The sequence below is a fragment of the Saccostrea echinata genome, unplaced genomic scaffold, assembly GCF_033153115.1.
Source record: "Saccostrea echinata isolate AGI-Se365-2 ecotype Australia unplaced genomic scaffold, CSIRO_AGI_Sech_v1 ptg000006l, whole genome shotgun sequence".
NCBI classification, from domain to species: domain Eukaryota; kingdom Metazoa; phylum Mollusca; class Bivalvia; order Ostreida; family Ostreidae; genus Saccostrea; species Saccostrea echinata.
In genome coordinates, this window is record NW_026889755.1 from 13,216,364 (window position 1) to 13,233,102 (window position 16,739).

Genomic DNA, 16,739 nt, shown 5'->3' on the forward strand with positions numbered 1-16,739 from the left:
TATTTTCAGGAACAAGAAAAAAGTTTGTTCAATTGAGCATAGGGTTTACCGAGAGCAAACTTGCACCAAAAAAATGTTCAAATATTTCTGATATTATAATTCTACACAAAGACCTGCCTATCCCTCCTCTTTTAATACTTCCCTTTTTATTTTTACTTAACTACATTATTATGCACTCGGTCGAAAAATGGGAAGATGAAGAAGATGCAAATATATCATACACTGAAACAATATGAATTATAAAAAAATATGCTATTAATACCACCAACATATTGAATTAGTTGTAATAGGAAAGGTATTGACCAAATAGGTCTTTAAGACATCAGTTATAACTTTAAGACACAGGATTTTAGGATTTGGATGTTTTATAGAACATGTAATTTTTGTCAATAACTGACTTAAGGTAGAACTTGTGTCGGTGAAGCCTTTGTCACATGATTTTCAAAATGAGTAATTAGCACTTGCTTATTTATCAGTTAAAAATACATGGCATGTTTCCTTGATATTAAATTTAATGCAGCTGGTGCAATTTAGAATGATTATTATACACTGCAACTATAAATTTTAGCCATTTTTAGGGGCACATGGTCATAAGGAGAATAAAGAAAATCACAAAAATACTTCAAACACCTTTGTTGATAGACTTCTTTTACTGAAGAATAGTTAGAAATATTATTAAAAATTAAATTCCTTTTCTTCAATTGACATAAAAGATTAAATCCACATTTCATTAAGGAGGCTGGGGGGTCAACAAATTAACCATCAGATATAACTTAATTTTTTAGATATGATATCTTAAGCTGTCAACTATCATTTGGCAAACAAAAATTCCATACATTTTAGTTTTAAAATTTGATCATTTTTGTATATCTTTATATGTAGCTCTTCTTCTAAAGGAGATCAATATAGTCTGAAAATGGCCACAACCACCCAGCCCTCTTAAATATATGCAAATGTGTTCAAAATTTTTAAAAGGATTTTTTAGTCCATCTAAAACTCTAAATTTGTAAATATTTACCAAAAGTCTTTGTGACAGTGTTTTCAATCCTTAATATGATGAAGAGCATACCCAAATGATTACGAAAAATGATTAAAATATATACCTTTCCCCACAAACTAATGAGAGAGATGGGTTTTTTTTTTTATCAAAACTAGTCATGTTGATCTTTTTGTACTTAAACACAGGATTTCATGAATAAATGGATGTTTTGGTGTTACTTTCATATTTACAATAACAATATTTATCAAAAAATGAAATTTCTATAATTCTAAAAATTAATATTTTTAGCCATTTAATTGTTATTATCATACACAATTAAACCACTAAAAATTCAAATGAATAATTAAGAAATAATTTTGAAAATGAATACATTTCATTTCATAGTAGATATTACAAACAGAGACTCAGACGATATATCATCAAGATATTTTGCTATTTTTAAAATAGTCGACTGAAGATTTCAAAATAGTTGCATGTCATTCATTTATCACAGTTGTGTATTTTCATTAGCTGAGACAGTCTTGCATTCGTTCATTTAACTATGATGTCATACAACGTAAGTTCTACGTTAAATTTAACTTTTCTTCTTTTATTATATGAAATATAATATATAGTCTTATTTAAATTAAACAAAATCATCACAAGACATCAAAATAGGAAAATACATATAGTTATGCCTCATCAAAATGAGGATTTAGATTAATAAACCTCTGAAACAAAAAGGGTAAGTAGGTCTGTAAATATATCAAAAGTCACCCGCGTGGCACAGTGGTAAGAGCGTCTGCTCTAGAGTCACAGAGTAAGGAGTTGATCCTTACGTTGCAGGTTCGAATCCCACTGTGGGACACGGAGATCGGTCCTTCGGATGAAACAGTATAAACCGAGGTCCCGTGTCACAGTAGGTGCTGGCACGAAAAAGATCCCTCTCTGCTCAATGGCCCTGAGTGCCGAGTATAGGTTAAAATTTGCAGCTCTCCATTGGCAAGTGGTGGCATCTCCATATATTAAGTGAAAAATTCTTGAGAGGGGCATAAAACAACAAACAAACTTTCAGGGTTTGACATTAACTTTTACGAGTACGAGACCAGTCGGGCTACTTCAAATAATTTTTACTAGCCCTGACCATAAAATCACTAGCCCTGACCAAACTTGAAAATTTACTTTTGTATATTTCACACGACCGGACCACTCATTTACTAGACTGGGTCAGTCGGATGTGCCTTAATGTCAAACCCTGCAAACAAACAAAAAACAAAAGATCCCAATGACTTTTAAGGTCAGACAACATGTTCCTCAATAATGTCTAATTTTCCTTAAGAATTTTTAATTAAAGTAATGCCACTTTAACAAATTTGCTTACAAAAAGTTGAGGTACCTTACCAGACATTTGCGCAAGATACCAGAAGATGACAATAACTATTGGATATTAATATAATTGTCAATATCTTTAATTTTAGCATATTTCTTTTAAAAGACAATTTGAAAACAGTTTCTAAATCACACGATGATGATACTTATTAAGATTGTTTTGTATATATTATATATATATTAATACAAAGAGACAAAACAGTTATTTTAGGAACACGTCAGCTGACTTTGACCTATTAAACAAGCTTAGTGCCCACAGCACCCCTAGTTTTTTTTAGCTCATTGAGCCAAAGGCTTAACTGAGCTTTTCTGATCAAAATTTGTTCGTTGTTTGTCCTAAACTTTTCACAATTTCAAGCTTTTCAGTACTGATCTTTCTGTTTTTCCTGCCTAAATAAAATGCTCAGGTGAGCAATGTGGCCCATGGGCCTCTGTTTTGTTTTTTTGAAAACTGTTAGCTTTTTTTGAAAAAATACATGCATGTACTTATTATCCTAGCTAATTCGCACTGAATTAGATTATGTTATCAAAGGAAGTGCATGAATGGTTTACCTAAATCTTAAAACTTATTTTAAAAGGTTATCATTTAATGATTATTGATAATTGCCCATTAACATATACACTTGAGGGTGCTTCAATTGCAACTTCCTTTTTCAATTTTCCAGCATCATCTTTGGTTGGTAAAAATTTTCCATCTTGTTATTGTGTAGTATTAATTTGATGTACCTACTGCTTTTCCTGTTTATTGTATTCTCAGAGGAAGAGTCGTTGCAGAAATCAATCTCAGCATGACACATCTAATCATATTCAGTACTTCAACATGCAGGACTTTGTCATAAAAGCATGGAATGGTTGAACAGCTGCAAAGAGGAGCCTAAAATTTAGTATCCCAACTTGAAAGACTTTGGAAGAGTTAATTTGGATGTAAAAGTGACTTGAGGACTTCTCTTGTAAACAGCTATGGAGAGTAAAATTTTCTGTGTCCCAATTGGCTTGGGAACTAGACTGTAGCTCATCATGTACCATTTCTGCAAAATTGTAACTTTAACCTCAAACATTATTGTACCTTTGCCGAATCTAGTACAGCTGTCTATTTCTTTTTCAACTGAGTTATGCATGAATAAGCTGCACTAAGTAATTATCTTACACAGTGATGTAACTCTTTCAGTTTATATATATTTGAATATTTGATGATGATGTGAATTTGTGATTTACAGTATTTATAAACTATCTCTAATTATGACAAATGAAGGTTACAATATGTTACTTAAACTATGTGTTTTTTTTTTTATCCAAATCATTAACTTTGCAATTATTATATTCTACTCAATAAGCATTAAGCTTTAAGGATGCATGTATTGTCATTATCAAATTGATACCCATGACCTATACAAGGACTTGTCATATAGGTACATATATTCATCTATAGTTTTAAAAGGTTCTGATGTGTGTAAAGGGGAACAACTCTTTCTGTAACTCATGTAGATATTTTTATGCAATGTTGATATACTTAGGGTAAATTATGTCAGTTATATATTTATATTATGCTTTCATGTAAATTAGTTGAATCTGATTCATCAAGAAACATTTGTTAAAAAACACTATTACCCGCTGAATGATGAAGCCACGCCCTCCAGCGTAGCAACAGTCAATATTGCTTGACGACAGGTGATATTCCAAAAAATAGTGACTGCGCAGAATTTATGCACGCAAGGTTCACTGAACATATATGTACTTATAAAACATTCAGTATAATATAATATATATAGCTTGTAATTTGCACCTCTGTTGACAATGGTTTTCTTGGGGTGAAAATTTTCAATGTTACACTCAACTATTATATATAGGGAGAGAGAGAATATGGTTTTATTATGTCACATATTTATGTATTTAAGGAATGAATTTAATAGCTGCCCAAGTTATACTTTATAACCTGGGTTGGGACAGTTTACGCTTTATAAACCTTGAAACGGTTTATAGAAAAGTGTAAACAGTCCCAACCCAGGTTATACAATATAACTTGGGTAGCTATTAAATTCATTCGATATTATTAAATTTTCTATCATTAAGTGTTAAATATAAGACAATTTTTATTTCAAAAATGCCTTTTAATTGTTGATAAATGTATTTTAAATGTATCGTCAATCAGATTGATAAGTTTTTTTGATGCAAGTCATTGTGATATAGGCAACACAGGTTATACGATATACATGTAAATGTATTTTTTTATCCAATCAAATAGTGTTAAACTATATTGAATAAACTGAAAATCCAACATTAAGCAGTAGTCATTTTGAATCATTTAAAAAAAAGAAACAGATTAAAATAGAAATGGCAGCAGCTTATGAAAGTTATTTTAAAAAGGGGTAAAAATTCAGTACCAGTGAAATACTTGTTAAGTCCCACCTTTTTCCCTCAGAAATTTTTTGAGAGACAATAAGCTTTTGAAAATCTATAAATTTCTGGAGAGTTATCTATATTTCAATATATTTTGTGTTATTCTCTGTTCAAAAATTTCTTGGAAAGGAGTAGAGTTGTACATGAACAAGCAATGTTAACATCTGACATACCACAGGCATGAGAATTTAAAATTTCCTGAGACAATGTTATGGAAAAATTAAAAATTATCATTTACATTCCAATGTTTTTTGAAATCTCGTAAAAAAAAGTGTCTTGGAAGGGGTAGGAGTTGTACACTAAGAAGTAGCAAGATCAGAACATAAACTGATAAATATAGGAGGTATGAGAAAAAAAGAAACAGAGAACCTTCTCTTGCCTTTCTATAGTGATGTAGAATTTAAAATGAGAATGTGAAGAAATTCATGTCAAATGAATTTTTAGCTCGCCTCAACGAAGTTTGGAGAGCTTATGTGATACCGTTGGCATCCCAGGTTAAAGTTTTTGGTGCAGTTTTCTTATCAAGTACTTCTAAGCCATACATTAATCAGGGATGCATAGAAAATGCTTATAGTGTGTTTCATTGTACCAGTCAAGGTTTCAGATGCTGCAAAAAAAGGAATGACTAGGCTAATGTTTTAGAGCAGGTTATGGTTTTTGAGCAGGTCTCATTTCCAAGTAACTACAAGTCCCATGTTGACTACACTTGCATAGATGATATATCTAAGGATTCACATTACCAGGCTTGTTTTGGATGCTGGATCTGACCTACATTTTCCAGATGAGTGACCAGGTTTAAAGTTTTTGAACAGGTTCATTCTAAAGTAACTATTAGCCTTATGTTGACCAAATTTGTATGGATAATACATCTAAGGATGCACACTACCAGGCTTGCTTCGGATGCTGGATATGACCTACATTTTCCAGGTGAATGACCAGGTTAAAGTTTTTGGAGCTGGTTCATTTCTAAAGTAACTATAAGTCCTATGTTGACCAAACTTGCATTGTTGATACATCTTATGATACACACTACTGGACTTGCTTTGGATGCTGGATCTGACCTACATTTTCCAGATGAGGGACCAGGTTAAAGTTTTTGGAGCACGTTCATTCTAGAGTAACTATCTGCCTTTCCTTGTCCAAACTTGCATGGATGATACATCAGATGAGTGATCAGGTTAAAGTTTTTGGTGTAGGTCAATTACCAAGAAACTATAAGGCCTATCTGAACCAAACTTGCATGGATGATGCATCAAGGGATGAACAGTCTTAAACTTGCTTCAGATGCTGGATTTGAATTACAATTTTTGGATGAGTGACTTGTTTAAAGTTTTGGATAAGTTCATTCCCAAATATTTACATTTGCAAATGTTATTTTTTATATAACACTATTGAAGGCAATGTGTATCTATATCTGTATAAACATGGGTTCCTCGCGTCATAACCTTGACTGGTACATTGAAACACACTGTAAGCATTTTCTATGCATCCCTGATTAATGTATGGATTTTTTGGATGAGTGACTTACTTTAAAGTTTTGGATAAGTTCATTCTCAAGTAACTGCAAGCCCTATCGGATCAAAATTGCATGAATGTTGCATCCTGGGATGTGCACTTCTAGATTATTAGTTTAATGGGGGAGCTTGCCTTACTGAAAGACAACATTTGTTGAGATGAGCTCTGTAATCTCTGATTACCTATGTTTTTAAGTTTTTTTTTTTTGTTTTTTTTTGGTTTTTTTTGTTTTTTTTTTTTTTTGGCTTGGATATATATGAAATCTAATTCATGAGTGGAACATGATTTAGGGTGGATATTTTCTAAAGTGTACTAGGATGGTTCCTTTAGTCTCGTTTTCTTATTATTAGAATTTTGTTGTTTTTTTTTAATGAAGGGAAGGAAAACCTCAAGTTTTGCAACCTTCTAATATTTCAGTGAAAAAATTTCATTTCTATTAAAGAACTATATGCAGTAAATGCATTTTTTTGTCCCACACAAAAGTCATATTTTGAAAATTTCTTTAAATGTGCTGAATAGTATATATTGTTTGAGATTCTAAACTTACAAAAACTATTATAGTTTCAAAGTAGCTAATTGGCAATTTGTATTTCTATGACGTCACAAACTATTCGGATTTTATGTAATTTTTCAGAAAGAGAAAAAAATGGACAAAATTTGTTCAATATTTAAAATTTATAGAGCGCAGGCCTGCTCCAGGACGTTATTGACATATTTCATTGACATTATTATCCTACCCATTATATCAAATATTGAGTTGAAGCAGACCTGTGCTTGGTGACTTTTACTCAAAATATTGATGTAATATAAACCTTTTTCTGAGTAAATCATGGAAATTTCGAACTTGCGTCTTTTTCTGACGTCATATGTAAATTATGACATCATGGTTCATGAAAATATTCAGTGCTTTGAAGTCTGCAGACATCCCCCTGTTTTAGAACATTATTGTTATGTATTTCTCTGTCAAATTTTGATTTTGGGGGCAAATATTGGTCATTACCGAATGTAGTCTGTTATAAATTTAAACAGTATTTTGTTGTTGAAATTGTAATAAATTTTTTATTCCACTTTGTATAAGATACTTTACTATATTCGTTGATTTTTCTGCATACATTCAAGAATTCCGTATTAGGCTGTTTTGCAAATTATCCCACATTTCCAACTATTATTAATGCTCTGGCATACCCATAAAACTCAGACAGTGATTCCTGAAACAACTGCTTAACCCTATTTTTTTTAAATACTGCATCTTTCAAAATTCTCTTCATATAGCACAGGTTTTCCAGAAAAAAATACAAATCAAAAGATTTCTGAGCAACTAACTTGAGTAGAAACAGCCATCCTCCGAGACTAAAATCATTCAGACTTTGTTGTTAAATTCCCTTGTCCTCAAGATCAGTTGGAGACCACATGGTAAAAGTTACAGCATTTCTTCTTATTTTGGTGCCCTCTTCATTCAGAAATTAATTTAATCTGAACTGTATATCTATTTGTGTAAAATTTTTATTTTTTCTTTCCGTGTAAATGTTTGAGATTACAAAAGTAGAACTTGTACAAATTATACCAAATTAAATGGTATTTAATTTTCATTACAAATATGGTTTAATGTGCAATTTCTATTATACAGCATTTGTATGAACATTTAAGCTCTAGGACTCCGATCCTACCTGCTGCACAAACAGCAAGTCCATTCATAAAATTAACTGATATAAAGCATCAAAGGAAGGATTAAATTAGTAAATTATGTGTTAAATAAATTTGATCCGCAGTAGCAGAAGGGCTAGTCTCAGCTAATAGTCCATCTGAAAAAAAAATCTCTCAATTTTATCAACTTGCATTTAATATTACTATTTAGCAAAATATTTTTAAATAGCAATTGCACAAAATAAAAAAAATATGACTAAGTTGGTACGAGTCGTATGACAAAGTAAAATACTCAAACAATACTCCTTAATATTTATATAATCAAAGCAACTATTATTTCACCTCCATTATCCACCAAGTTCTTTAGGTCTAGATTCCTTTTGACCTACATCCCATATGCACTTCCTGCCTGTGAAAGTTTCTGTGCTTCTTTCAATATGTTGCCTTAACACCTGTGCTAAACTGAACAACAACCCAATGACTTTTAAATCCACCATCATCTCTAAGAGAAATAGAATGTAGAGTCTACGTACATTGCAATTACGATTTGTAAAACTTTACATTCAATTTTCTGATTTAAACTTTTCATTAGATGTATCAAAAAAGAATAGATCCTGTGGCAAGCTCATGCAGTATGATAACAGTAATTTAACTGTTTGTGCGGTCAAAATGATAAGTTTATAATTGAGTTTTCGTGAAATATCTTACACTGAATCATTTATATATATTAATCCTAACAATACTTACTCACAACTTTAATAAAACTATTAGTAACAAGAATTTTTTAATCCAGTTTCCTTTACCAAGTTTAGGTCACTTACAAGAACAGGTGTGGACAGTAATCCATAAGGTATAGTTTTCTGTTTGTAGAAGTCACCATGAATTCATCAAGGAATGCCTTGTACATAAACAATCTACTCTACAACACTACCTGAGGGTTAAAAAAAAATCTGTCATTAAAATGTTCTTTCAAAAACATCAATATGATCTTTGTAGCTTCAAAAGAGCTGATCAAAGATGGGTGAACAGGGCATACAGAATGCCTATAGCTTAAGATTTATAAAAGTTATATTAATATTATAACAACAGCTTTCACATACTCATTCATTTAGCACATAATTTCATTTCATTTCGCATAAAAAAGACAAATTTTAGTCTTAACTGTGCTTGGAGCACAGGTTATAGACCTTTTTGATATTATAGAGTAGCTATGTTACATGAATAAGTAGTTCTTATCCTTATGGTGCAGGTCCAAGTCCCACTCCATGACAATGAGTCCCATTCCCTCTACTTAGAGCATTTAATTAAATTATTTATATGCCCTGTCTGTCACTAATATTAGATGCTGGCATAAGCAGGATTACTCACTCAGTCACTGCTCAATGGTCAAAAGTGCCAAACATATGACTACATTTACAGCTTTCCACTGGCAAGGGGTGCATTTAACAGTTTAAGACGAGTTTAAATAATCTCAAATGGGCAAACAAAATAATTTTTTACATTTTAGAAACATTACATTCATAAAACCTCGGTAGAGTAGGCAGGTTTGCATTATAAAAGGCAAGTCTGTACTCTATTAAATACATAATATTTTCTATCACTGTAAGTGAACATTCTGACATTTATCAGTTTGTGTTACCAAGGTTACCAGATATTTCAAAGACGTAAAAAATCTCACCGTCAATTGACAGTCTTACACAGCAATACTACCATGACTACTGGGTACTATACATACATCAGTCAATTACTGTTAAAATGGGTAGATATATACAATGCTTAACGGGGAAATCATTTTTTATGGAGAAAAAACTTTCTACAAGTTCAAGTTGTTATAACAGTTGTCTAAATGGCATTATTTTCACCTTTATTACTGGAGAGCAACAATTCTCACTGACAAGTTAGTTATCTTTCTTTCCCCGAAACATTTTCTTTTTCAATGTAAATCTCTAAGCTAAGGGATCAGGCAATTTATCAGAATGATGGGACCGGTACAAAAAAAATCTCATTAAAAAAAGTATATGTCCCATGGCTTTCGTATTGAAAAAAAAATATTTGTCCCATGCCTTTACGTGTAAAAAAGTTACTGTCCCACGGTTAGCCTATATCATGTTCGTGAGATTATTGTAACAACAACAACAAAAACTCTCAAAAAGTAAAATGTTAACAATTACTTCTATATATTAACTGAAGGAGTCTTTCAGATTACAATTATTTCAAACATTTATGAAAGTTTTAGATTAAAAAATATTTTATTCATTGCAAATGAATTGGATTGAACAGCAGGAATAAAATGCCTATAATCTATGAAAGTTTTCTGAATGGATGAAACTTGAGAGATCATTCATCTTTAAAATACGAAATTGATTCTGGTTGTTTAAGAGATGTTACTCCAGAGATTGTTAGCAGTATTTTTTTTAATGGCCAATATCTTGTATACTGCATTTGGCCCCTAGGGATAGACCTCTATCAGAGCTAGGCCCTATACGTATATCATAAAAAAATATTCACACAAATCTGTATGAAAAGTAGCGGTTTTTTTTTTTTCAGGTACTTTTGCAACACCATTCAGTATATGTATATTTTCTGGCTTTTGGCCACGTCTTACACATTTTGGATTAAAACTAAGATGAGTTATAATTTTAAAAAAAGTTGTTTGCAAACATTTATACAGACGAACGAACACCGTACTACGTGTGTGTATAGTTTGATGACTAGAAAGCATGATGCTTTAATACTTTAATTAGATTGGCTTTAATATATCAGAAATTGAAATTATTTTAAAAAATAAGTACATTGAAGGATATTTGTCATATTTAAGTGCACATTTAAGTTCTGGCATAATTGTGATGGTGTAATAAAAAATATCTGGATCAAGAATTGTATATTCCACTTCACTAGCTTAAAAAAAACAAAATATCTATAGTAATGATAATACACAAACAAACTAGCGAATATATATAGCTGAGCTGTAGACGGGTCAGCTTTCCTATCTCAGTTCTCTCCCAAGCTATTACACGTATGATTGCTGTTTGATCTAAGTAAGAGCGCCCCCCCCCTTTTTCTGAATTCGACGAGGATTTGCTGATTTGCATATAATGATTTAGTAAACATTAAAGGTAAAGTCACTGAGTTTTGTAGAACAATATCATGATTTGACAGCATGCCAACAAAGACTTAACTATAGGAAAGATTATTCAATTATTATTTAACAATCTAAGTTAAAGACAGAGATATGATGAAGACGCAAGTATTTGAAAGGTTTGATAAACACACAACGCCTCCTAACCCTCTAACCATGTCCCCATTTTATTTTTTCAAAAGTTCGTTGCATCAGATTTACTGAAAGATCATTTCGAAATACGTGTACTTTACTGCAGTTCATACAGCGTCAAGTGATATTGATTGACAGGTCAAACACATGTACACTTTGCGTGATACATTTTAAGCAGAAAAAAATACATGTTTTGTTCATGACTGACTATAAAATCAAAACACATTTATTAAAGAACGGGTGACTGATATAGAACGTTTCTTTGATCTATGTATATGGATAGGAGGATAGGTATCAAGAGGGAATCTCTCTTTCTCTCTCTCTGACATGTACATGTAAATTTAACATTTCAATATCAGAATGTCATATTATAAGAAAAAATTCTACCATTATAAAATATGAAATTCTGCGTACATGTATACTGTAACTAAAATTACATGTTCTGGATTTAAATCTATAATGAATATATAATTCAAATGACTATTTGCGCTAAATCAAGGTGGGGGGGGGGGGGCATGCGCGAATCTAGAGGGGGGTCGGGGTGAGTCCGGACCCCCTCCTGGAATTTGCAGAGTTATTAAACGTATATACTGAAGCAAATAAAAAATGACTTTGGACCCCCCTTTGAAAACGTGGACCCCACCATCACCACCACGAAATAGGCTTTTTCTTTGCGTTTAGGACGTGGCTATTAATGAAACTTGAAAATCGGGATATTTGGCATTCAAATCGTAAACTGAATTTAAAGAATAAAAAATTGCCTGCGTTATAGAAGACTTAGTAACAGTCTTATTCTGAATTATAAGAGCTAGATAAAATTGCATGTCGTCACTAAAAATATATATTGTATATAATATATTTACTTCAATGTGCTAGCTGGCATATATCATTTACATGTGTAAATACATAAGCTTTCTTCAATAACTGTCAATACAGACTTACACTGCACGGGCAACTTTATACTATACACACACTGAATTGGGTAACTAACTCCTACACGTAGAAGATCGAGTGAATGTGGAACGTCTTAATATTTCTATATGGAGAGTGCATACGTCTTCGACGTCATCGATACTATTTCCACCTTTATCTCGAAAGTTCTATTCTCACTTACAAATCAGAGTTATCTTTCTTTGCCCATTGTATACACACTAGGAAAATGGGGGAAATTACGGTACCTAAAATCTCAAAAATGCACCATGCAATTTCAAAACAAATTATATATTTGGTATTTGTAGACTAATTTCTGTTATGCCTAACAATATCTTGAAAAAATATTAAAAAACAAAAAAGTTAAAAATTGACCAAACACAAGGTCACTTCCGGTTCGGACAGGAAGTACCGGAAACACACGAAAACAACTTCGAAACAAAGAGAATGTCATGATCTAATACTCCTGAAAATTTCACATCTTTACCACAAACCGTTTTTGAGAAAAACGCCGGACAAAAGTCCATTTTAAAATTGGAAATTCGGCCATAACGTCGGACCGGAAGTGAATCTTTCAAAAAACGGAATTTTATATAAACTTCACATATCAACATATTATCCTGTAAAAAATTGTGAAAATCTATCGAAATATCTCTGAGTAATCGCGCTCACAAAATTTGGGAGGAATAATAATAATAATAATAATAATAATAAAAAGAAACAATACAATCACTATAGGTCTTCCGTTGTGAACGGAAGACCTAATAATAATAACTAGATGCGTTTCTTGTTGCTACGGCAACAAGTGGTCTTCCGACCGAACTTTTCTCTAGAACGCTATGCCATCTCACTTCATTTAATACTTTATTGAAGGTAATTTTCGTTTACGTTCATGTAACACAGTCTTTCAACATAGCTCATAATTATTAAAGGATTTCTGTAGAATCTCTGTAAACAAAGCTTTAAAAATAAGCAAAAACTATCATACATGTCTTCACGGAGAAAAATATTATTTACAACTGAAAAAAAGAGAGAAACAATCTCCCGCCCCAGCAACATACGAGAAAGTTTGCATCGGTCATATCTTTGCAATAAATGCATCAATCAAAATGATGAAAACATACATAGAACTCTTAAAAGACTCTCTATCAACCCTGTAAATTTCAAAGAAAAATACTGAAAAGCAAAAAAGTTGCAAATTTAACATTTTTGAAATCACTTCCGTTCGCGACCGGAAGTACGAACGACGAAAAATAAAGGTCGATCACCATATCTCCATTTCATATTCTATCACGTCCGTGAGTTTCAATTTCATATCTTTAGCCGTTCTCGAGAAAATTAACGGACAAAATTCCATTTAAAAAATACAATTTTCCCCAAAAATCGCGAACGGAAGTGAATTTCAAAAAAGTGAGGGACACCCCTGGAGATATATTCATGATGCATCTTCCCTGAAAAAATCTTTTAAATTGATCCACGCATAGCTGAGATATGGCCTGTACTATGAAAAAAAGAATAATAATAATAATAGAAAACAGACGGAAAATAATAAGGTCTTCCGAAGGAAGTCAGAAGACCTTAATAAGAAACAGAGTAAAAACAATATGTTCCCAAACTTCGTTTGGGGAACATAATAAAAAGAATTGGAAGAGCTGAAAAAAGTGCCAAAGACTGGAGCCAAATACGTCGAAGGATCAGAGCTATGCATGAGGGAGATAATCCTTCATTTTGAAATGAATTTCTAAATATACTACGGCGGTTAAATATATATCCGTATTTTCAAGCTAGTACCGAAGTACTAGGTTACTGGGCTGTAGAGACCCTCGGGGACTAACAGTCCACCAGCAGAGGCCTCGACCCAGGAGTCATAATGTAAATCATATACGGTACCAATTCTGATGCACCAGATGCGCATTTCGACAAATTATGTCTCTTCAGTGATGCTCAAGCCGAAAAGTTGGGAATCCAATGTAAAGTTACGCTATTTTGAGAGAATAAGACAATGTACGATTTACTGCTTGGTCGTAATTAGTTAGCGATAATTAATTCGTTCAGTTATGTAAATCGCATTTCACCAGAGTACACCCGAAGACCGGACGCAATTCATAGCGCTCCGGATTTCTTTGTTCACAACTGTTTATAAATTTCAAATTAAACATGTAACACTGTAAATATTTAGTGTTTAGTAGTAGTGCTAGTTGTTTTTATTTCTCTATTTCCTTTGTTTTTATGACTTCTTAACTTTTTTCTTTATCCTGGGGAAAGGACAGGTCGTCCCGAAAATTTGACAATTATTATTGTTCCTGTCGTTTGTCATTTGTAGTGCTTTATATAAATTTCCATCCGTGACCTTGTATCTACTTAGTAGATCCGACACTTAGGATATACAGTGTTGTTGGTTTTTAGTGCTTTATATATATATATATATATATATATATATATATACGTTGTATTACTGAGTAAATTTACCACATATCTTTTTAGAAGTAACATCTTGAAGTACAACCCTGACTCAAGCTTCCGAAAGATCATACACATAAAGAAGAAAGCACCGCATATACTAAGTAATACCGTGTCTACATCATAACGAAATGCAAAATCTACCGCACGGAATGCTAACAGGACCGGACATAATATTTAACGATCAGCATCATCATAATAACAGAAATACTACATATAATGATGAATATACTGTATATTATGTGAGAACTACATACTATATTGTTGTGTTCACTACATGTGTTATATCTACGGCATATAATATTAAAAGCACTTCATATAATGATAAAAACACCTCATATAATGATAGATGTAGATAATATAATGACATATCTACATCATATATTGAAAGAAGTACTGTATATAATGTAGGAAAACTGGTTTTTGTTTACAACCAAATTGCTTACCTTTTCATCTTTACATCTTTAAACTTGATTGTTAAGAGTTTTTACCTCATTATTTTGGTGCTATTTCAACATATTTAACTTTAAACACAACGCGAAGTCAAACACATGTTGCCAGTTCTCCATTTGTAAACAATCTATGTAACTTCCTGTATTGTGTATTCACATACCTTTGTAAAGTCCGCTCTGATTGGCTAATCGGCGTTATGTGAATCCAATAGTTCTATTTGATATAAACTTATCGATTCATTGATTTTCTATCGTTCAATAAAGTATAAAAGGACAGTCTTGTCCTTTTCTTTTTGGAGTTGTCCGGCAGAACACTCCGTACAGGTACTGTTTCAGCACCTCACTCTTTTTCTGCTACTTTCACTTTTACAGTGCATTTTTGATAACTGAGTCACTGACTCATTCGGAATTTTTTTTTCCTTAAAAGTTTATTTTTTTTGAAATAAATTAAATTTCTTATTTGAAATAAATATTTTTGAATTATATTTCTTCTAAAAATTATTTAGATATTTTTGAACATTTTTTTGACTTTAGGAGAGCCGAGCAATTATTTATCACAATTTATATCTGGAAAATATTTACATTTTCCAATTTATTTTGGTGCTTTTTGATAAAGTATTCATATTTTGAGAATATTTCTATATAAATATTTCATATTATACAATTTTTCCTTTCTGAGAGTTTCTTTTCTCAATTTCGTGTATATTATTCATATTTTTCCCTCATTTTTGTTATTGCATCTTGTTATCATTTTTGTTATCATCTTTACCCATCCAAATCATTTTTGTTATATAAACTACTAAAATTTAAACCTGACTTATGTTGTTCTTCTCTGTCATAAGCACATCTAGTGATACGATTGTGGTATGTAAGAGACTCATTGCTCCTGCGCAAAGCTAAGGTATAATCTAGCATGGCCATACATTTAATAGATTATTTATCTTGGCTTGCGGGGGCATGAAACCCTCTTCCTTACTACAATAATATGGAAGTTGCACACGATATACTGTAAAAACTACTTCATATAATTAAATTAGTACCACATATAATGAAGAGAACACTGCATATAATGTTTAATCCTCATATAAGACAGTCCCGGCGTTCCATACAGTTCATTTTAGACTAGATATACGAGGAGTGAATAAAAAGTTCGCGAACTATCTCTATATTTACAAACCACAATTCAGATCAGAATGAAATTTGGCAGAGAAATAGTCATAAACACGTTCTATAAGTAGCAGATGTTACGTAATGTTTGGTCCATGTCTATGACGTCACAATGTGAAAATGACGTCAATATGTGGGTGACTTGTGACGAAAAATGTGTGAGTCAGTCTTACTCGAGCAAGGAACGGCTGTAAAGATAAACGTAAATCTTCGAAATTCCTTTGCAGTGACATATAATAATTTATACAGGGTTTATGAAGACAAAGGACTTTCAAGAAGTTCAATTATTAATTGGATTGATTGTTTTAGTGATGGAAGGAACATGATTAAAAATGTTTGTTTTGGTGCCCATTGAAAGTGTGCTAGGAAAGAGATGTGTCCTTAGTTGAGCAATCTGCTATGAAAGATCGCCAATTTACAGTTAGAAAAATAGTTGAATATCTTATCAATTAAATTACTATTAAATTCCTAAAAAATCATTTTCTTTAGATTTTAAACATATCGGATATGATAAAGAGAACGCGCCTATACTTGA

General features: G+C 32.0%; 1 long non-coding RNA gene across 1 annotated transcript; it reads right to left on the bottom strand.

The window, feature by feature from the left end:
* Positions 1-7,799: 7,799 nt before the first annotated feature.
* On the bottom strand, positions 7,800-8,849 carry LOC133180538 (uncharacterized). The gene is made up of 3 exons (XR_009720355.1): positions 8,746-8,849; positions 8,267-8,426; positions 7,800-8,082 (listed from the first exon to the last, which is right to left on the bottom strand). It is a non-coding gene; the product is annotated as an uncharacterized LOC133180538 (long non-coding RNA).
* Between the last annotated feature and the right edge of the window lie 7,890 nt (positions 8,850-16,739).